The 7,115-nt window shown below is 40.9% G+C and overlaps 1 long non-coding RNA gene across 1 annotated transcript; it reads left to right on the top strand.

The window, feature by feature from the left end:
- The first annotated feature begins 1,151 nt into the window (after positions 1-1,151).
- On the top strand, positions 1,152-3,492 carry LOC122181098. Its single transcript, XR_006179343.1, has 3 exons — positions 1,152-1,198; positions 1,307-1,405; positions 3,117-3,492. It is a non-coding gene; the product is annotated as an uncharacterized LOC122181098 (long non-coding RNA).
- The last annotated feature ends 3,623 nt before the right edge of the window (positions 3,493-7,115 follow it).

The following is a 7,115-nucleotide window of genomic DNA, read 5'->3' on the forward strand; positions in this document are numbered from 1 at the left end:
GAACTCCCTCAGTAAAATTAGTGCTGTGCATTTCAGAGTGGCATTTCAGAAAGTAAAACCAAACTGGGATGTCAGCAGGCATCCACTGTTTATTAGGAGTTTGCTACATTTCTATGCATATTCATGCTAACTGAATTTACATCTGTCTTGCAAAATAGAAAGGACATTGCAGAAGGCAGTGAGATGATTAATCATTTCAAACTCAAAATTTATAGCAGGTAATATGGAATCAATATAAATAAAAGGACAGACCAACACCATGCATAATATGATACATGTGCACGACTGGTTGATTCAGCCCCAGAAAAGCTTAGGAGAGGTCTGGGAAACTGTGCGTGCAGCTACTACTCACGTGTGGATCCTCCTAATCCGCTTCTTAGCTGTAACATGCCCACCACTGTGCTATCTGTTTACACACATCAGGCTCCAACACATACATGCATTGACCTGCTCGATCTGAATTACAGTCTAAACCTACTTGCCCAACTGACCTTACATCTATGTGACTTGTTTGTGGAACTTCTTAAGATGGCAAATATATATGTATATAAATCCATGAGGTACTGTCCTCCCAGTGTGTTTTGGTAACATTTTTTTTTCAACAGAATCTCTCTTCAAAAGAATTAGGAACATATCAGATGTGTACATTTTACACATTTCAAGACCATTCTCTTGCAGCTTGCCCTCAGAGACCTCCATCCCCAACAGTAAAAGACTCCAGACTTCCAAGAATTGTAATTATAAACAAATCAAAAGAGTACTTAAGGCATTTTGAATGAGACTAGATCTTTACCAGAAGCCTCATTTTTTCATTTCATATATGCCAGGCTTACTCTATGGCCAGTAGAAAATTAGTACCTAGGACCATGTCTCATTTTTTCATTTGTAGAACCCCCCAAACCATGCAGGTACTTTCTCAGAGACTCCAGCAGTTGTGACCAATGTATTAATCTCTGCAGAGGTGGTATATGGGAACTGTTGAATCAGCCTGAACCACTGATTGAGCACCTGGGGAAAGCACCGGGACAGCCCTGGGAGCACAGGTGAAGGCAATTCAGCTGCATGACCATAAGGGTTGGAGCCTGGCTGTATCTCTCTTAGACCTCATTTAAGGGCTGACTGCCACTGGGGAAGGATCTCTGGTTAGAGATCTCTCCTTTGTGGAGTCGTTTCTGTGAGCCTAGGCCTTTGGAGATGGGTAAACACCTTTACTTTTCCTACAAAATACTATCCTACTGTGCTGGTCCCTTTGCTGTTACATTCCTGTATCGCCCTTCCGCCATGTTAATCTTTCCAATTGTAATAGGTGGCAAGATGAATATTTCACCTGAAGGAAATCCTCAGAAGTCTTTAGCACCTCTAACAGAGAAGGATTTGAGACAGCATCAGACACTGAATTATACTGGTAAATATACATGACTCTTGTCTGTCATCACTTAGGCTTCTGGATTTATAACAATTTAAGTTGTCAGATTTTAAAAAAGATTTTAAACTTAAAGGTGTTCCCTTGCTGGTAGTTTGATTGTTCAACCTTTCTATTGGAAAATCTGTTTAACTCCTGAATGTCTTTCTTCGTTGTGCAATATTGTACAATTTGTTTGCTTCCTGACCCCTCTGTGTTAAAATATAACTTTGGTGCCAAATTTTCAAGTTGCACAGATCTGTTTTATATTCAGAGTACAGTAATCTCTGTATACATCGAGGCTTAAAATCCCTTTGTCATTTAAAGAATAGTAAAATCATAGACTCATTAAAGTTGCAAAGGACCTCTGAAAGCTGTCAAATCCAACTCCCTTGCAATGAACAGGGACACCACAGCTAGATCAGGTTACCCAGGGCCTGATTCAGCCTCGCCTTAAAAGTCTCCAGGCATTCTCTTTTCTTTGCCTCTGTACAGCCCTTTTCCATTCTTACTATCATGCTCAACAAAGAATAAACATGAGCCATGGCATGTAATTACTCTTATCAGGGTTAAGCCAAGTATTATGAAAGTCATCTCTACAAGCTGATATTTCTCATACAAGGTCTGATTCCAGGAGCAAATTCTTGATGTGTTTTTAAACATGCAGTATAAACTTGTTTTAATAAAAAAAATGCGACAACAAAATCTAATAAAATACACCAGATTTCTTGTTGCATTTCCACTTAACTTGATCTTAAATCTAAAAGAAAAGCTGGAATATAAAAGCCCACTGAAATGACCTTGCATCATAAAGTAAAATTTTTCAGGTACTGCAATTGCTTTTGAAACCAACCAAGCATTATAGAAATCACAATATTAAACTTCACTTGTCAGCAATTCATATTTTTTAATAAGCTGTTTATAAACCATATTATAAAGCTGCTGAATTTTGTCTTTTGACGTCAAATCTATTAGGATGCATCTCATTGCCTCTGTCCTCAGCTCCTCTAATTTACATTAGCACCAATGAACACCATGGGTTCTCTTTTAATTTACATCAGCATCACTGAGCTTATGACTTGGGCAAAGAAGAAAATAATTGTATTCTAACAGAAATTCAATAACTGGAAATATTATCCAACAGAAGTTGATGTAATCTGTTGCTTGATCAGTCTCTGGCAAATAAGTGATGGTAATTTTTTTTTTTTAAACTGAAGTTCAGTGATTTCTCCTGGTTGGTACAAACATGTTGTCCCATGCAGATATGGTGTTACTTGCCAGTAAAGACAGTCCAAGTCTGGATGAAGATAAAACCAAGGCTACTTACGATGCCTGAGTGATAACATTAAGAGTATTAACACCTGCTCAGTCCTCTGCTCTGGTCTCCAGGAAAAGGAAAGAGAAATGGTCACTCTCAGCCTGTGTGCTTTGAGGAAAGAAGGCTAGGTCCTTCTTTTTTTTACTCACATATTGGGGTATGAGGCCAGAAAGCCTGGCAGCCCTGTATGATGTTCAGACTTTTCTGCGTGCTCTTGGGTGATGCTATGCTTTTTCAGTTTTATAGAGAGGGTCTGTTATGAAGTCTGTCTTAAGGGCAAAATGCCTCTTGAAGCAGAGCCATTTCACAACATACAGATAAATAAACAGTGAGTAAGAAATTAATGATCTGGATAAAGCTATGGTTGATTTGATTGATTGTTGTATATTTTCCCAGGGAAGAAGAGAACAAATGCGTCACTCACATCCCCATCATCCATGAAGTTGGATAAATCTTTCATCCTATTCGTATGTAAGAGAACCTCAATAAACTGCATTATCTCCTTAAATCAAAGCAACTTTTAACTCTTAAATCAAATGCTGCCTTCTCAGTGCATGGTACATGTGCTGGCCAAGGTCACCCAGACATTCCCATCTATTTGCCTGTTGTTATTTGGCTCCATGTTCAGGCCCCTAGAGAGGTGAATGTGTGTCATTCTGTTCATCAGGAAAATTACCTCAGCATGGTGTATTGGCAGGAATCCAAGGATACAGTAGATTAAAAGTGCTTGATCAAAGTTGGAACAAGTCTCATTTCTATCTGGGGACTTCCTTCTGAGAAAATTGTACATCAAGATATTTTGTTTTTATAAATTGTTTTTATACACAGTGATTCAAGAGCAGTTATTGATTATGAAAGTAAGGTAGCAACCTAGTAATAAAATCAGAGAAGAAAAATATACTGTGTTGAGGAACTAAAGCATAGTTTCAAATTTCAGTAGTAACATTACCAGCTATGGACCACTCCTGTTTGTTCTATGGCATGTTTCTGGTCCTACCTCAGGACCAAAATGGGATGCACCTTGGTGCCTGCCTTGCTCTCCCTCACATGAAAAGGTGTTGACCTTCGTGATCTTATTGCCTTGCACTCCCTAAATCATGAGAGAGAAATGATAACTTCTTTGGCAGTGCAGAGCTTGAGTAGACCTCACTGATCTCTCAGGGTATTTATTTTTGTTCATCAGATTTAAAGTTGATTAATCCTGTAATTCTAGCATCTCTTTTAAATATCTAGAGCTTACCAGGATGCTCTATGTACATTGAAAATCCCACATAAACTTAGATCTTTCTGGAGATTAGGCCTGCATCCATCTTGTCAGTCCTATGTGAGCCAGCATGTGATAATTCACTGTTCATATCAGTCAATGTGCATCAACTGCACCACAAAGAAGCCTGGAAAGATATCTGATTGTATTTTGGATGCTTGCCAGCTCCACGGATGTCAGAGGCTCTCAGAGCAGCTCAGACCCACATGGCAGTGTCCCACAGTCCCACTGGTTATGATGGTCCTATGCATCCCAGCACCACCTCTTTGCTGCTCTCTGACTGAGTTGAAGGGTTTCTCCACACTTTATGCTTCTTGAAGGCTGTGGCAAGATGAGTCTCTAGGTCATGGTGGATCCTAGCATGGCCTAACGATGTCTCGTGGTTTAATTTGACTAAATGGGAACTTCTTAAATCTATTACACTTCTGTTCTTGTTTGAGGTCACCACGTGAGTGAATGCCTGTACTGGGAGGGGTTAGATTTGGGTAGATTTTGGTCAGCTTTAAGAAAAGGTCATTGTACACCAACTTGGCTCTTTGCAAGTCCAAGGGAGTTTGCCATGCGATTTTTCTGACTTGAAAGCCAGCCTTCTTGGTAGGCTCCCAGTGAGATACTGAACAGCAGTACAAACATGTTTCAGAAGGCTGTTTCTAAAGAATGAGCTCAAAGCCGATGGTGTCACAGCAGAGCTTACTGCCAAGAGGCAAGAAATGAAAGAGAGGGTGCTGTGTCCCAGCGGAGAATAGAGCTGGCCGCCAAGCACCAAGATGTGAACATCTTTTCCCACTCTGTGCTAGGAGAGGAGCTCCAGTATCAGAGTTTGGTCCTGGTTTGGACCCTGAGTGTTCTCTCTTTTTGTTTCTTTCTCACAAGTACACACTCTGAATGCAGCAGTATGAGTGACTTTCATATTTTACCATGATCAGTCACTGCTGCAGCCTCCACAGGCTGAAGCTTATGTCTTTTCCTGTACTGCAAAGTGCTTTTACTGGGTTCAGCTGTGACCCTGGGGACAGTCCTCACATGAGCCTCTCCCCCTTTGCTCCATTTTCAATGTAGGCATGTCAGTTGTTTCGGACTTGGTCATTTGCTGAAAGCTAATAAGACTCTCCAGGATATTAGATAATCTGGCAACACTTCACCCAAGTCCCTGAACACGGTGCCTTTTTCACCTTTTAAATGGATGATTTCATTTCTCTTGTGCCAGATCAGAAACTGAGCTTTTAAGTTTGAGAAATTTTTTAAGAATGGTGACGTGAAGAGAAGACAAGCAATCCAAAGTACCAGACAGAAGTAGAATTGAATGAAATGATAGAGGGAGAGAGGAATAAACTATAATACAGCTTGAAAAATTGCTCAGCCTGAGCAGTGCTGGACATATGGAGTTGCAGAGCTTGCAGCGCCCAGAAGACCTTCAGTGCCTGTGGACTGTGATGTAGGCACCTCCAGTCTTGGAGGGCAGTCAGAAGGGTGTACCTGGCAATGATGGTGCACAAAGGAACCGTTGGTGGCACACGTTGTCCCTAGCCCCAGCTACCATCTAGTAAGAAGAGAGAGACATTGGACAATAAATACATCATCCAGGGTCTCTCACTTCTTACTAGAAACTTTCTTCTAACTGTTTCATGGCCCTTTATTTCTTTTGCTGCCAACTCTGCTGTTTAGATTAACTGGCTCTTTTTTCTCCCTGGTGCTATTCTCTTGCTTTATTTATAGAAAGCAGTGGTATCCACCCTGGGACATGTTCTTACTAGCACTAAGCCAAATTCCCCTTGTCCCAGAGGAGATCTTAGTTTGCCCGCTCTGCTCAGCTCTCTCTGCCTGCACCTGTCTGGTTCAAGTTGGCCTTTCCTGAGCATTACATACAATATCTGGGAGCAGATCTCATTAGTGTCTAGTACCACAGGACATTAATACTTACCATTATGAAGTATTATGATTATTATCATAGCAATTATTTCAGGAGGCCATTCGGAAACTGAATTGTGTAGCTTCATGGTGTGAGCTAGGAGCACTTGCTTCTCTAGTCAACATCATTGCAAGAGACAAGGATACTTGTAGCACTACAGCTATACTTGGAAGCACTAAGTCAGGACTGCATTATGTAGCTGCCAGGCACTGCAGCAGTGTTTTTGCGATGTCTGCTCAGGAATTGATTTAGGCCAAGATAACATTAAGTTGCTGAAGGGATTCACAAAATATTTGTTTAATTTCTACCTTGCTGTTCTTGTCGCTATTGAAAGCTCTTGCACAGAGCTCTTTGATCTGCAAACTCCAACCATGTAAATTGGTCAGAAGAGATGCTGTGCATGAGGAGGATGCAGTGAGCTTGGATGGCTCTACCACACCACCACTGCAAGCAAAGTAGTTATGAGCACCCTGGGCATCCTGATCCTGTTCTTCCCATTTCTGTCATTGGTTGGTTCTCCTAGCTCTATACAGCCCTACAGCATTTGGATAGAGTCAACCCTGAGAATCTACACAGACAAGCCAGAGCCCACTGACCTTTCTTAGGACTTTTCTCAGAATACACGGAAACATCCTTGGCTCTCAGGTTTTGGATACTTGTCTCCTCTCCTTCCAGACAGCTGTGACTTGCCCTAAAGTGTTTTCGGGGCATATGCTTGCATCAGAGCAGTATGGTGGGAGACATCTCCAAATCTGTGCATCTTCCATTTTGTGATTTATTTATCAGAGAATTAGAGTTGCAATAGAAGAGGCTCCATACTGTTTTATAGCACAGTATTTTTCAACAAATTTGTTGTGACCCCTATAGCACCATGCAAGGCAACCAAGAGGGCTGTGATATGTTGAAATATTTATTACACCATAAAATAAACTAAGTTCTGCTCCTTGGCCCTCCCCAACATGTCTAAGGTCAGCTATGCTCTGTCAGCTTCTCCAAACAAGCGAGTTGACCCAACAAGCTTTGATACTTTCTTCTCTTGCTTTTTAACAAACATACTAGGGTCAAAGGAATATTTGTGTTAGCAAGAGGGGGTCCACCATGCAGTGAATGCTGTAAAACTTTTTGTGCATTTGCTGTAGCTTGACCCATCTGCTTTCTAGTACTGTATTTTAACATTTAGGTGAAAATTCATAGATACGTTATTTACATATATGTAAAATAT

Source organism: Lagopus leucura, unplaced genomic scaffold (genome assembly GCF_019238085.1).
Source record: "Lagopus leucura isolate 7727_CA_CO unplaced genomic scaffold, USGS_WTPT01 Super-Scaffold_1, whole genome shotgun sequence".
NCBI lineage: Eukaryota > Metazoa > Chordata > Aves > Galliformes > Phasianidae > Lagopus > Lagopus leucura.